The sequence below is a fragment of the Chiloscyllium punctatum genome, chromosome 30 (genome assembly GCF_047496795.1).
Source record: "Chiloscyllium punctatum isolate Juve2018m chromosome 30, sChiPun1.3, whole genome shotgun sequence".
Taxonomy (NCBI): Eukaryota; Metazoa; Chordata; class Chondrichthyes; order Orectolobiformes; family Hemiscylliidae; genus Chiloscyllium; species Chiloscyllium punctatum.
In genome coordinates, this window is record NC_092768.1 from 26,601,411 (window position 1) to 26,616,264 (window position 14,854).

Here is a 14,854-nt window from a genome sequence, read left to right on the forward strand (position 1 = left end):
CATTCTGTTTACAGAGATCCGTGACACATGCGGGACAGATGTCCTTAATTAGAGGAACAACACATATTAACAATATATCGGAGAGAAAGAGAAACTAACTGATAAGAGGAGGCGCCTCTGAGCAATTAAGCTACACACACCAGCAATACGTCACAGTGAGAGAGGGTCTCAGCAATGTGCGAGACAGCCTCCCACAGCTACATGCCAAGAACTATTCTTCTGCTGGGTGAGGGACCCTCCAGCAAAATGGTTCCTTAACCAGGAGGGACGCCATAGTCCAGCAAATGGCGTCCACAATCACTCCTTTTTGTTTTCACAATCAAAGAAGCAGGTTAGGAGTTTCAACAAAAGGAAGGACGTAGCCAGAGCCAGTAGGGTTATCTGGAGGGAAAGGTTTTGAATTAGACAGGTCGCCCTCAGAATCTGAGCTGGGGGATTACTTACAGTGTGGAAACAGGCCCTTCGGCCCAACAAGTCCACATTGACCCTCCGAAGCGCAACCCGCCCAAACCCATTCCCCTACATTTACCCCTTCACCTAACTCTACGGGCAGTTTGGCATGGTCAATTCACCGAACCTGCACATTTTTTTTGGACTATGGGAGGAAACCGGAGCATCCGGACAGGGGGAGAATGGACAAACTCCACACAGTCAGTCTCCCAGAATTGAACCGGGGTCTCTGGCGCTGTGAGGTAGCAGTGCTAACCACTGTGCTACAGTGCCGCCCAATGCTTCCTGTATCCTACCCGGGTTTGGCATACTCATCCCCATATTGTCTCTAACCAGGTTTTGCTGTGAACCCAATGGGACCAGAAGTTTTGGGTATAAGGCTGCCTGCTTGTCAGCATCCATCTGCTCACTTACTTTGGAGACTGCATCAGTCACCTCACCATGAGCCGAACATTTTGGTAACTGCCAGACTGGTTCGCCAAAGCAGCATTACTAATAGGATGTCCCATGGAGGTTAAATCCTCTTTAGTCCCACAACGCATTTCAAAGCATAGCATGAAACACACACCAGCAATACATCACAGTGAGAGAAGATCTAAGGTAAGTGTGAGACAGCCTCTCACAGCTACATGCCAACTCCTATTCTTCTGCTGGGTGAAGGACCCTCCAGGAAAATGATTCCTTAATCAGGAGGGAAGCCATAGCCTAGAAAATGCCGCACTTGGAGTATTGTGTACAGTTCTAAACACCACATTATAAGAAGGCTGTGGAAGCTTTGGAAAAGGTGCAGAGGAGATTTACTAGGATGTTGCCTGGTATAGAGGGAAGGTCTTATGAGGAAAGGCTGAGGGACTTGAGACTGTTTTCGCTGGAGAGAAGAAGGTTGAGAGGTGACTTAATAGAGACATATAAGATAATTAGAGGGTTAGACAGGGTGGCCAGGGAGAGCCTTTTTCCAAGTATGGTGATGGCAAACACGAGGGAGAATAGCTTTAAATTGAGGGGTGATAGATATAGGACAGATGTCCGAGGTAGTTTCTTTACTCAGAGAGTAGTAAGGGTATGGAATGCTTTGCCTGCAACAGTAGTAGATTCACCAACTTTAAGTACATTTAAGTCGTCATTGGGCGAGCGTATGGACGTACATGGAATAGTGTAGGTTAGATGGGCTTCAGATTGGTATGGCAGGTCATCTCAACATCGAGGGCTGAAGGGCCTGTACTGCACTGTAATGTTCTATGTTCTATAAAACTTTTCTAAACCCTTTCAAGTTTCCAACACCCTTCCTACTGCATATTCCTATGCAGTATTCCAATAGTGGCCTAACCGATGTCCTGTACAGCCAAAACGTGACCTCCCAACCCCTATACTCAATGCACTGACGCACAAAGGCAAGCATACTAAACACCCTTTTCACTATCCTATCCACCTGCAATTCCATTTTGAAGGAACTATGAACCAGCACTCAAAGTCTCTTTGTTCAGCAGCACTCCCCAGGACTTTACCATTAAGTTTATAAATCCTGCTCTGATTTGTCTTTCCAAAATGCAGCACATCACATTTATCTAAACTAAATTCTATTCAACACTCCTCAACTCATTGGCCCATCTGATTAAGATCCCTCTGTACTCTGCAGTAACCTTCTTTGCTGTCCATTACATCTCTAATTTTGGTGTCATCTGCAAACTTATTAACCATACATTCTATGTTCACATCCAAATCATTTGTATAAATGATGAAAGGCAATGGACCCAGCACTGATTCTTGTTGTACATCACTGGTCACAGGGCTCCAATGTAAAATTCCACCCTCCACCACCATTCTTTGTCTTCTCCTTTGAGCCAGTTCTGTAACCAAATAGCTAGTTCTCCCTGTATTGCATGTGGTCTAACCTTGCTAACTGGTCTACCACGCAGAACCTTACTAAATACCTTGTTGACTTCCACATAGACAATGTTCACTGGTCTGCCTTCATCAATCTTCTTTGTTGCTTCTTTAAAAAACTCAATTAACTTAGTGAGACATGATTTCTCAAAAGCATGTCCCTCAGAATCTACTCCAGCAATTTACCCAACACTGACATCATGCTCATCAGTCTATAGTTCCTTGGCTTTTCCTGACCACCATTCTTAAATAATGGCACCACATTAGCCATCCTGCAGTTTTCTGACACCTCACCCATGGACATGATACAAATATATCTCAGAAGTGGGCTCAGCAACCATTTGCCTAGCTTCCCACAAAGGTCTGGAGTACACCTGATCTGGTCCCGAGAGTTAACCACCTTTATGCATTTAATTACATCCAGCAACTCCTCTTCTGTATTATGGACATCTTTCAAGATTCGCTATTTATTTCCCCATGTTCTCTATCTTCCATATCCTTCTCCACAGTAAACACTGATGCAAAATACTTGCACTGATGCAAAGTGATTTGGATGTCTTGATACCTTAGTAACATTATGCAACTACAGCAAGTGATTGTGAAAGCAACTGTAATGTTGCCTTTTATTATGAGAGGAGTGGAATATAAAAGTGGGGATGTTTTACTGGTATGACCATATCAAGAGTATTGTGCAAAGTATTTGTCTCCTTATTTGAAAACATCATTGATTTAGAATCGGTTCAGAGTAAAGTCACTCAACTTATTGTTGGGATGAAGACCTTACCTTGTAAAGAAATATTAAACTGGACAAAGCAGCTGAATTTACCTTGGCACTGAAATGGCAATGACAATGGCACTGCAATGTCCTCCTTTATTGTCTGGCATGGTTGTGATGGTGATGGTGTTCCTTTGGGGGTGTCATGAGCTGAATTGCTGCAGTCCTTGAGTGCAAGAACACCCTCAGTGCTGTTAGGAAGGGGTTTCCAGGATTTTTACCTGATGACTTTGACAGAATGACAATGTAATTCCAAGTCAGGATGATGTGTGGCATGCAGGGGAAACTGAGATGATGGTATTCCTCTACAGCTAGTGCTATTGTATTGCTGGAGTTTGAGGTTGCTAGTTTGGAATGTGCTCTTCTAGACTCTCCCCATCCTCTTAAAATAGTACCAAAAATAAAAGGTATTCCAAAGATAAGTCATATTCATGCTCATCCAATTGCATCTTAAAAGATCTCAGGCACCATCATCATAGCGTCATAGAGATGTATAGCAGAGAAACAGACCCTTTGGTCCAACCCATCTATGTTGACCAGATATCCCAACCCAATCTAGTCCCACCTGTCAGCACCAAGCCCATATCCCTCCAAACCCTCCCTATTCATATACCCATTCAAATGCCTTTTAAATGTAGCAATTGTACTAGCCTCCACCACTTCCTCTGGCAGCTCATTCCATACACGTACCACTCTCTGCATGAAAAAGTTGCCCCTTAGGCATTTCCCCTCTCACCCTAAAGCTATGCCCTCTCGTTCTGGACTCCCCCATCCCAGGGAAAAGACTTTGTCTATTTATCCTATCCATGCCCCTCATGATTTTGTAAACCTCTATAAGGCCAACCCTCAGCCTCCGACGTTCCAGGGAAAACAGCCCCAGCCTGTTCAGCCTCTCCCTATAGCTCAAATCCTCCAACACTGGCAACATTCTTGTAAATCATTGGATATGTCCCATTTCTCTGACAGGACAGACACAAGATCTCTGTACAGCTGCATGCAGCAGAACAAGTTGCATTGGAAGTGTTCCACATTTCCTCTGGGCCACATAAAGTCTCATTGTTTCAGGTAGAAACACTGGCATTGAAACCCCCTGCTGATAACACCTACATCACCACTTCCCTACCGTTCCCTACCAAACCAAGGTAAAATAATTATGTTCATATTCCTCATATAAACCCAATGGCAAAGGAACTAAATGGGCTTAAAAGCCCAACTTACGTGATCGCACTGCCTGGAAATGCTCTCCATTTTTACATTTTTGGTTCTGGTGGTTCCTCTGGATACATTGTTGAACCCATCAGCACTAGGTGCAGTGCAATGAGGGATTTCAATCGAGCATGGAACTCACATTTGAGAGGACATTGGGCTAACCCATCAGGAATTGTTGGTAGATATTTCAATAGGCTGATGATTCTAAACTCCTCTATTGTTAACACAACTTTGAAGAAGCACTGAGTGTGGAAAGGGCACACAATGTACTCCTAATCAAAAACTTCAAAGTCCATCAACAAGTGTGGTTCCATAGCACCACTCTGAGCTAGGGGAGTACTAAAGGGCCTGTGGTAAATGCTAAGGGAATCAACAAAGGTGTGAGGGGGTGGCAGAAGCTCCTTGAAGTTAATTTAACCAATCTACCTGTCACAAAAAAATTTTCTAAGTTTAGAAGTGACAAGCAACAGCCCTTGTGGAGACAAAGCCCCTTCTTCACATAGAAGATACTTTCCATTTGTCATGGGGCACTACCATCAAGCTAAATGGAACAGAGTTCAAACAGTTCTAATAACTCAAAATCCCATGATGTTGTGGACAATCATCAGCAGAATTATATTATAGTGTTTCCATTCTCCACCTTTATCACCATTTGTAAACTATTCTACCAAAGATGAATTCATAACACTAACTGTTAAAAAATACTTACAGAAGTAGTACGGAGACTCAAACACTGTTAGCACCTGATGTTGCTCTGTCCATTTGGAAGTTCAATGGCCCTTTACAATACATAGCTTGGAGAGATATGATAGACACCATTCACTCAGGGAAAACTCTTACATTAATTTTCCTCATTATAAACCCAGTTGCAAAGGAACTAATTGGGCTTCCAAGCCCAAGTTATGTGATCATACTACCTGGAAATGCTCTTCATTTTTACATTATTTTGTTCTGGGGATTCCTCTGGATACCTTGTTGAACCCATCAACACTAGATGTAGTGCACTGAAGGGATTTCAGTGGATTATAGAATTCAGATTTGAGAGAACATTGGGCTAACTGTCAGGAATCTTCAGGAAATATTTCAATGAACCCGTTCAGGTCTCTCTGAAGTAGGAGAGACTTGAACCGAATCCCTCTAACCCAGAGATAGGTGCACTTGCATTGTGCCACAAGAACAAATTATCAGGAAGACAAACAGAAAATGCAGCACATATGTTACTTGGTGGTTAATATGTCAAATGGTATTAGTCACTTTAGTCAAGAGAAGAGACTGTGGAAATTGTAAGTCTGAAATGTATACTCTTATTGGAGTGTAGAGAAGATAACCCCCACCAAATAATTTAACACAGCCACAGACAGGGATAACCTGAAACGTAGGAAAACAACTTGACATGACAAGTAGAAACAGAAGCAGGCCAGTCAGCCTATTTAGTCTGCTCAGCTATTCATTGAGATCATGTCTGATCTAATAATCCTCAACTCCACATTACTGTCTTTTCCCATAACTCCTAATTCCCTTCATGATTAAAAATCTGTATCACATCCTTGAATATACTTAATGACTCAGCTTCATAGATCTCTATGTGTAAGAATTCCACAGACTCACCATGCTCTGAGAGCCAAAGAGCCAAAACAATATTGCTATCTACACATCCCTGACTTCTTTCTACTGTGGAAAGGAACAAGGTAGAAGTGTGGAAGGGAGCAAGGAGTGGAAAACAGGACATCTCCCTGACATCTCAGGCAAGAATGGCGTAAATAAATGGCAGGAAATGAAAGTGAAAAAAGAAGCAACAGTAAGATGAATTTATACATCTCCCATCTGAAGAGGTATCATAAATTTACAAAAAAAATCTTCATGACTGCAGTGTGACCCAAAGCCCTTCAGAGCCTGTGAAGTATTTATGAGCAATTGTCATTGCTGTAATGTTGGACATTGGAAATCAAAATTCAAACTTAAAGTTTCGACAGACAGCATTGTGATGATGGCTGCTTTCTAGATTAGATTCCCTACAGTGCACTAAACAGACCCTTCAGCCCAACCAGTCCAAAGAGTAACCCTTCCAGGTCCATTTCCCTCTGCCTAGCACCTAACACCATGGGCAATTTAGCATAGCCAATTCACCTAACCTGCACATCTTTGGACTGTGGGAGGAAACCGGAGAATGCAGAGAAAACCCACACAGACATGGGGAGAATATACAAACTCCACACAGACAGCTGTCTGAGGCTGGGAGCGAACCTGGGACCCTGGCACTGTGAAGTAGCAGTGCTAACCACTGTGCCACCGTAATGAAGATTGCTGCAAAATAAATACTAGGCAGTGCACTAAGTCAACTAAATCCTTAAATTATGACAGATGGACTCTCTTAGAAAGACTGTATTATCAAATCTGAGGACTTGTATTCAGTGGTAGTTGGACAGGTCATACACAACTGCCCTTTGGATGAACAGTGATGATTTCCCCTGTGTGTTAAGTGACTCCAGGTTGCACTTTACTGTAATGTTCTATGTTGAGAACGCCCAAAACATATTTTGCAGATGCCAGATAGTAGTTTGGTAGGTATTGGTGGGAACGAGGTAGTTTAGATTTTGGTAGAAATCTCGGGCATGATGGGACATAAATCATTCTTGAATACTTTGTGCAGAGGTTCCCAAATGGAGGAGTAGTATCTGATGGTAATAGCGACTGCAAGAGAGTCAATATTGTAGATGGGATGTATCAGGACTTGTGAACAGCATGGTATATGGTGCATTCATCCATTTCTTGCTATCATGTGGTGTCAATTGAATTTGCAGAAAACTGCCATCTGTAATGCTGTGGGCTTCAGTCTAGATGGATCACCCACTTGACACACCAGGCTGAAAGTGATCACAAATACTTCAGCTGCACAGTTCCCCTATCACATTGCGAGGACCTCCTCCTCCTCCTCCTCCTGTAATTATTGCATGGTCAGTCATCATGCATTACTCGTACTGATCCACTCTTTGTGAGGAATATCAAAGTGCCCCACCCAGAGTATATTTGCGAACTTGCTACCACTTGTGATTCATCCAAGTGGTGTTTAAAATAAAGTAATAACTATAGGTCGTTCTGCTATAACACGACAGTTGTGTTCCTCCGCAACTTCGCGCTATAGAAAATTATGCTATGGAAAGCTGCTATAGAAAATTGCAAATAGAAAATCACTATCCCCATTCAGTAGAAAGTTCACGTTATCCAAACAATGTCCACAATTAATCAATTTGCATTATAGCAAATTTGCACTGACGAAACACGTGTTATAGTAGAATGACCTGCATTCATTAGCTAAGGGCAATCTATAACTGGTAAGCACAAGGAGGTTTCCTTCTTCCAGTTTGCTCCATATCATGAAACTTTACAGTCTCCAGCAAAATTGAGAGCTACGAAGAATGCACTCTGTCTATTGGACAGCATTATGTCATTATCTCTTGTGGATCTACCTGGAACATGCCAGGTAGAGTGATGGAGGCTCTGAGGCATTGGTCATAAGGCATGCATCAGTGAGAATTACTATGTCTGGCATGCATGATGTGGAGATGCCAGTGGTGGACTGGGGTAGACAGATCCAGAAGTCACGTGACACCATGTTATAGTCCAACATGTTTATTTGAAATCACAAGCTTTCACAGCATTGCTCCTTCGTCACTTCACCTGACGAAGGAGCAGCTCTCCAAAAGCTTGTGATCTTAAATACACCTCTTGAACTATAACCTTGTGTCATGTCACCTCTGACTATGTCTGGCACGACTACTCTACATTAATAACCTTTTCAATTTTCCAAGAAGCGCCCTACATGATGGAAAAGTATAATCTTGCATGGTCAGTTCGGAAGAGTATGTCATTCTCATTTCAAAGAGTGATATATCAACTTTACTGTACTGGTTTGAAATAACTAAAAGGTTGGCTAGGCCATTTCAGAGGGCAATTAAGAGTCAAGCATTATGTCTGAAACATGCAGGCAGTGGTAGATCAGTGATTAGCACTGTTGCCTCACAGCACCAGGGACGTGGGTTTGATTGCACTCCCAGGTGACTGTGTGGAGTTTTCTTCTCCCTGTGTATGTGTGTGTGTGTGTGGGGTGGGGAGGTGGTTCTTCCCTCAGTCCAAAGATTTGCAGGTTAGGTGGATTGGTCATGTTAAATTGCCCTAACTGTGCAGGCTAGGTGGATTAACCATGGGAAATACAGATTCACAGAGGTGAGATGTTCTCTGAAGAGTTGGTGAGGACTCGATGGGCTAAATAGCCTGCTTTGACTCTGCAGGGATTCTATGATCTGCAGGGCAATGCAGATTGCAATGGAAATATATATTCCTTTAAAAACCCTTTAGACTACCTCCAATTTCCAAATTTGTCTCCAGTATTCCTTTGCTCCTGCCCTCAATAACTTCAAATTTTAAACAACTTGTTCCAAATTGAACTACAAGACTGCACTTTGCTGCACTACAGGCTTATCAACTTTCCTTTGCTATGGTATTAGATTCTGCACAGATGTTGACTCTCTTCTGAACTGAATTACAACTGATTTTACTATAATCTCCAGATTTTTTGCAGCTTATTCCTGTGATGGACCCAACTTCTGGTCTACTGAAACTTTGCATTTTTTTATCACTGCACACCGATCTTCCTGTTTCATAACAAAATCAATGGATCTCTCAACTTATGTCCTAGCAGATCTTTCCAAATTTTGTGAACCCCATCTCAAAAATGCCTACCCTCAAACCTTTTGTCTTTGCACTTGTACTTTACAATTGTTGCACTATCGTAATTTCTTAAACAAAATCCTTTAACGAGCAGTTACTGCTGAAATTCAGACCCAAATTCCAGCAAAGTTAACCAGATATTCTTTGCTGCCATAACCCAAAAGTTACACTACTAAAGGTCAGAAATAACATATCATACTAAAGCAAATATCTTGCATTTGGCCTTCCAATTTCTTGGACCTCTGTATAGTTGTTAAATTAGCATTTCCATTCACCTCCAATGGCTCTCCACTGTCCTATACAGTGGGACTGGGAAAAAGTGAGGACTGCAGATGCTGGAGATCAGAGTCGAGAGTGTGGTGCTGGAAAAGCACAGCTGGTCAGGCAGCATCCGATGAGCAGGAGAATCGGCGTTTCGAGCATAAGCTCTTCATCAGGAATGAGGAATTCCTGATGAAGAGTTTATGCTCGAAACATCGATTCTGACTGGCTGTGTTTTTCCAGCACCATACTCTTTCTTGCTCACACATTTTCCTATCTGACTAGTCTTTGTCAATGGCTTCTCATCCCACCTTGCACTGCACTACATTATTTTATACTTACTGACATCTTAAAAATCTACCTGCACACAGTCCACATTACCAAAGGTAGTTTTCAGATGTATATGAATGAATGAATGATTTATTGTCACAAATATCTATGCAGATACCATGATAAGTGTTCTGTTGCCCACAATCCAGTACCATTTTGAGGTACAAGATAAAAAGAAAGTACTTAAATAGAGTTCACCTTCATCGGCCAGGATCCCAAACAAGACTCTGGCAAGGTCCCAGCTCCGAGCCTCCCACAACAATAGCCCCTGCTCCAGGCACCAATATTGCTGCATTCAACGACCCACCACCACAGAAAGAATCCACTGTCTGCACCTATTGCAGCCCAGGAATCTCTGCTCTCCCATCATTTTAGCCGGTGCCTCGCCACCATTCCAGGAGTCCATACATTGGGCCTATGAGCCAGAAATTACCATCAGTACCGCACTGGCCTCCCTGTGACATCAAGAAGATGGGAAAAAAACAAAAGGAGCGAGGAAAGAAAGCACCAGTCTGGAGTGAGCCAGTGTTCCACACTGTTTCACTTATCCACGATATCTCTTGACAATCAATTGCCAAATTATTGTCAGATAGCTTACAGAGGACCCAGATTTATTTCAGCTTATTATTAAAAGAGTTTAAGTTTGGAAATTGTCAACAACTTTGCTGCATTTTTCTCATTGCACCCTTCCTTTACCATTGTCTCATTGAACCAGACCTCTTGCACTCCTTTTCATTCTGGAATTGCATGACAGAAAGCGATGAATCTAACACTCTCTAGTACATAGTTCCAGAGATGTAGAGGAAAGGATAGCAAAGATTATTCTGAATGGGAGTCATAGTAATAGGATAGTTGTTGTGGGGGCTTTAACTTTCCAAATATCGACTGAAAATACAATAGTTCAAATACTTTAGATGGGTCAGTTTTTGTCTAATATGAACAGGAGGGTTTCCTGACACATCCTTAGACAGGCCAACAAGGAGTGAGGCCACATTGGATTTGGCACTGGGTAATGAACCATGGCAGGTGTTAGATTTAGAGGTAGGTGAGCACTTTGGTGATAGTGACCACATTTTAGTTATGTTTAGTTTATCGATGGAAAGGGATAGGTATGTACTGCAGGGCAAGAGTTATAGCTGGGAGAAAGGAAATTATGATGTGATTAGGCAAGATTTAGGATGCATAGGATGGGGAAGGAAACTGCAGGGGATGGACACAATTGAAATGTGGAGTTTTTTCAAGGAACAGCTACTGCATGCCGTTGATAAGTATGTACCTGTCAGGCAGGGAGGAAGTGGTTGAGCAAGGGAGCCGTGGTTTACTAAAGAAGTTGAATCCCTTGTCAAGAGGAAGAAGGCTTATGTAAAGATGAGACATGAAGGCTCAGTTAGGGCACTTGAGGGTTACAAGTTAGCCAGGAAGGATGTAAAGAAAGAGCTAAGAGCCAGGAGGGAACATGAGAAGTATTGACAGATAGGATCAAGGAAAATCCTAAAGCTTTCTATAGGTATGTCAGGAATAAAAGAATGACGAGAGTAAGATCAGGGCCATTCAAGGAGAGTAGTGGGAAGTTGTGTGTAGAGTCAGAGAAGATAAAAGTGCTAAATGAATATTTTTGTCAGTATTCACACTGAAAAAAGACATTTTGTCTGCAAGAATACTGAGATACAGGCTACTAGACTAGACTGGGTTGAGGTTCACAAAGGGGGGCTGTTAGCAATTGTGGAAAGTGTGAAAATAGATAAGTCCCCTGGGTCAGATAGGATTATCCTCGGATTCCCTGGCAAGCCAGGAAGGTGATTGCAGGGCCTTTGGTATTGACCTTTATGTCGTCTTCATCTACAGGAATATTGCCAGAAGACTGGAGGATAGCAAATGTTATCTCCTTGTTCAAGAAGGGGAGTAAAGACAATCATGGCAATTATAGACCAGCGAGCCTTACTTTAGTTGTGGGTAAAGTGTTGGAAAAGGTTATAAAAGATAGGATTTGTAATAATCTAGAAAGGAATAAGTTGATTAGGGATAATCAACAGTTTTGTGAAGGGTAGGTCGTGCTTCACAAACCTTACTGATTTCTTTGAGAAGGTGACCAAACAGGTGGATGAAGGTAAAACAGTTGATGTGGCGTATATGGATTTCAGTAAGGCACTTGATAAGGTTCCCCATGGGAGGCTATTGCACAAAATACGGACACATGGGATTGAGGGTGATTTGGTGGTTTAGATCATAAGTTAGCTAGGTGAAAGAAGACAGAGGGTGACGATTGATTCGAGATGTTCATCATGGAGTTCAGTTATGAGTGGTATACCGCAAGGATCTGTTTTGGGGCCACTGTCATTTTTATCAATGACCTGGATCCGGGTGTGGAAGGATGGGTTAATAAATTTGCAGATGACACTAAGGTTGGTGGAGTTGTGGATAGTGCTGAAGGATGTTGCAGGTTACAGAGGGACATAGATAAGCTGCAGAGCTGGGCTGACAGATGGCAAATGGAGTTTAATATGGAAAAGTGTGAAGTGATTCAATTTGAAAGGAGCAACGGGAATACAGAATACTGGGCAAATGGTAAGATTCTTGGTAGTGTGAATGAGCAGAGAGATCTTGCTGTCCATATGCATTGATTCATGAAAGTTGCCACCCAAGTCGATAGGATTGTTAAGAAGGCATACGGTATATTGGCATTTATTGGTAGAGAGGTTGAGTTTCCGAGCCATGAGGTCATGTTACAGCTGTACAAAACTCTGGTGCCACCACACTTGGAGTATTGTGGGCAGTTTCAGTCACTACATTATAAGAAGGCCGTGGAAACATTTTAAAGGGTACAGAGGAGATTTACCAGGATGTTCCCTGGTGTGGAGGGAAAGTCTCATGAGGAAATGGTGAGAGACATGAGGCTGTTTTCATTAGAGAGGAGGAGGTTGAGGTGACTTAATTGAGACATATAAGGTAATCATAGGGTTAGATAGGGTGGATAGTGAGGGCCTTCTTCCTCGAATGGTGATAGCCAGATTGAGGGGACATATCTTTAAATTGAAGGGTGATAGATAAAGGACAGATGTCAGAGCTGGTTTCTTTACTCATATTGTAGTAGGGGCATGGAATGCCCTGCCTGCAACAGTAGTAGACTTGCGAACCTTAAAGGCATTTAAATGGTCATTGGATAAACATATGGATGAAAATGGAATAATTCAAGTTGGATGGACTTCAGATTGGTTTCACAGGTCGGCGCAACACTGAGGGCCGTAGGGCCTGTAATGCTCTATGTTCGATATTATCCCAAGTACATGGTATATCATCTCTTCCCTATGTTCTCTGTTGAGGCATTCAATTTAGATTCCTTCATTTGATATGTTGTAGCTCTCTTCCTTTCTGTAGCAGTCAGCATCCCTCTCACACCACACTCTTTACCATCACCATCATCTGTGGGTGGGGGTTAACTTTTGTTATTTGAGCATGAGATGTCAGCATCATAGGCAATAATTGCTGGTGTAGCCAATCACGATTCAAGCTTGAGAAGGTACAGGTGAGCTTCCTCCTTAAACTGTTTGTATGCATGGGGTACAAGATCATCCACAGTGTTGTTTGGCGGGGAGATCTATAATTCTAACTCAGCTACAGTAAGGGAATAGCTTATATCTTAGAGGTGAACTTTTACATGGTGTTTCTCATACATCTTTTATCCTAGACGTTAGAGGTGGTACAGGTTGTGTGTTTGGAAGACATTCTAGGATTCTACGATTCTAGTTGTGTTCCTACAGTGCATCTTACAGCTGGTGCACTGATTTCTCCTGAGTCCCCAGAAAAACTGTGCTAACTCATGCTCTGTGGAACGACTCTCTCCCAGAGAGCAGAAATACTGGAAAAATTTTATCATCTTCCCACACTCACTGCGTTGCCCTGTTTAGTCCTCTATCCTCCTGCTCCATTCCTTCTAGAGACTGTGTCACCAGTCAATGCACTATTTTCCACCACACCACCTCTCTTGAAACCCTCTGACTCTTTGTCACTTGCCCTTCCAATCCTGTATCTTCCCTTCTTTCACATGAACCTTTCTCCCTCCCATTCTTCTCTTGTCCTTCCATACACCTACTCAAACATCCTTCTGTATCACTGAGAGTCTCTGCACTGTAACGCGCCCCTTCAAAGCCCCAAGTCGCTATTCCCTCCCTGACCAAGCACCCTTTTTCCCTCTACAGCTACTTACACAAATCATTTCCATCATTCTCTATAATCACCAACTATTTTCACTTTTCCCCAGCTCCAGCCAGACTGACCTTGGATCAGAACACAGCAAATCCCCTGCTCATCCTGTCTGAGGACCGGACCAGTGAGAGATTCGGAGACAAATGGCAGCCATACTGTCAAACCCAGAAGACGGTTGTTAAGTGTGCCTGCATCTTGAAAATGGAGGGACTCGTGTCAGGGAGGCATTGCTGGGGGGTAAAGGTGGAGAACAAAACTGAATGGATTGTGGGAGTGGCCCAAGAGTCTGTGAACAGGGAAGAGGTGATGAATCTGAGCCCTAAGACAGTTTATTGGACAGGTAGGTTAAATCCTGGAAATGCATATTTTGCTGCCAGCTCCCCAAGATCTAAATGCCTTGCCCAGGTATAAATCCACAGATCGGGGTTTTTGTGGACTATGACGGCGGACAGGTATCATTTTACAATGCAGACAACATGTCCCATCTCTACACTTACACCCACACTTTCACTGAGAGGATCTTTCCCTTCTTTAATCCAGGACCGAATGAAGATGGAAAGAACTCTGCACTGCTGACAATCTGCTGGATAAACAATCATTAAGCACCCATATTTTTACATAATTGAATGATCCACTAAGATAGGATTAATGATTGAGATAAGTGTTTGTACAAATTAATTGATTTGGGTTAGATGACAAGAACTATGAACAAGAGTGGGCCATGAAGCCTATTCTATCAATCAGCTCCATTTTCATGTTCCGGGATTCCCTTGGAGGCCAATAATCTGTCTCTCTCATGCTCATTGACCAAAAGGGCATCCACATGCAAAGTGGGACAGACACTTGCAAAGATTTGTAACTGAGTGGGGTACTCATTTAAGCCTTAAATAATCAGCCACTTCTGTCATCTGCGTTTTAGACTTCCTTGACGAGAGGAAACAACCATTCACATCTATCCTGTCACACGCCCACATCCTTCAGAATCTTCCCTATTTCAGTTAGATACTCCCTCGT

The 14,854-nt window shown here is 42.7% G+C and overlaps 2 protein-coding genes across 2 annotated transcripts in view; one reads left to right on the forward strand and one right to left on the reverse strand.

Moving 5' to 3' along the window:
- The window catches only part of LOC140455314 (zinc-binding protein A33-like), a 147,149-nt gene that overhangs the window by 77,477 nt on the left and 54,818 nt on the right, over positions 1-14,854 (reverse strand). The window lies entirely within an intron of this gene.
- LOC140455301 (uncharacterized) overlaps positions 1-14,854 on the forward strand; it is a 96,385-nt gene that overhangs the window by 41,928 nt on the left and 39,603 nt on the right. The gene's annotated exons all lie outside the window — the stretch shown is intronic.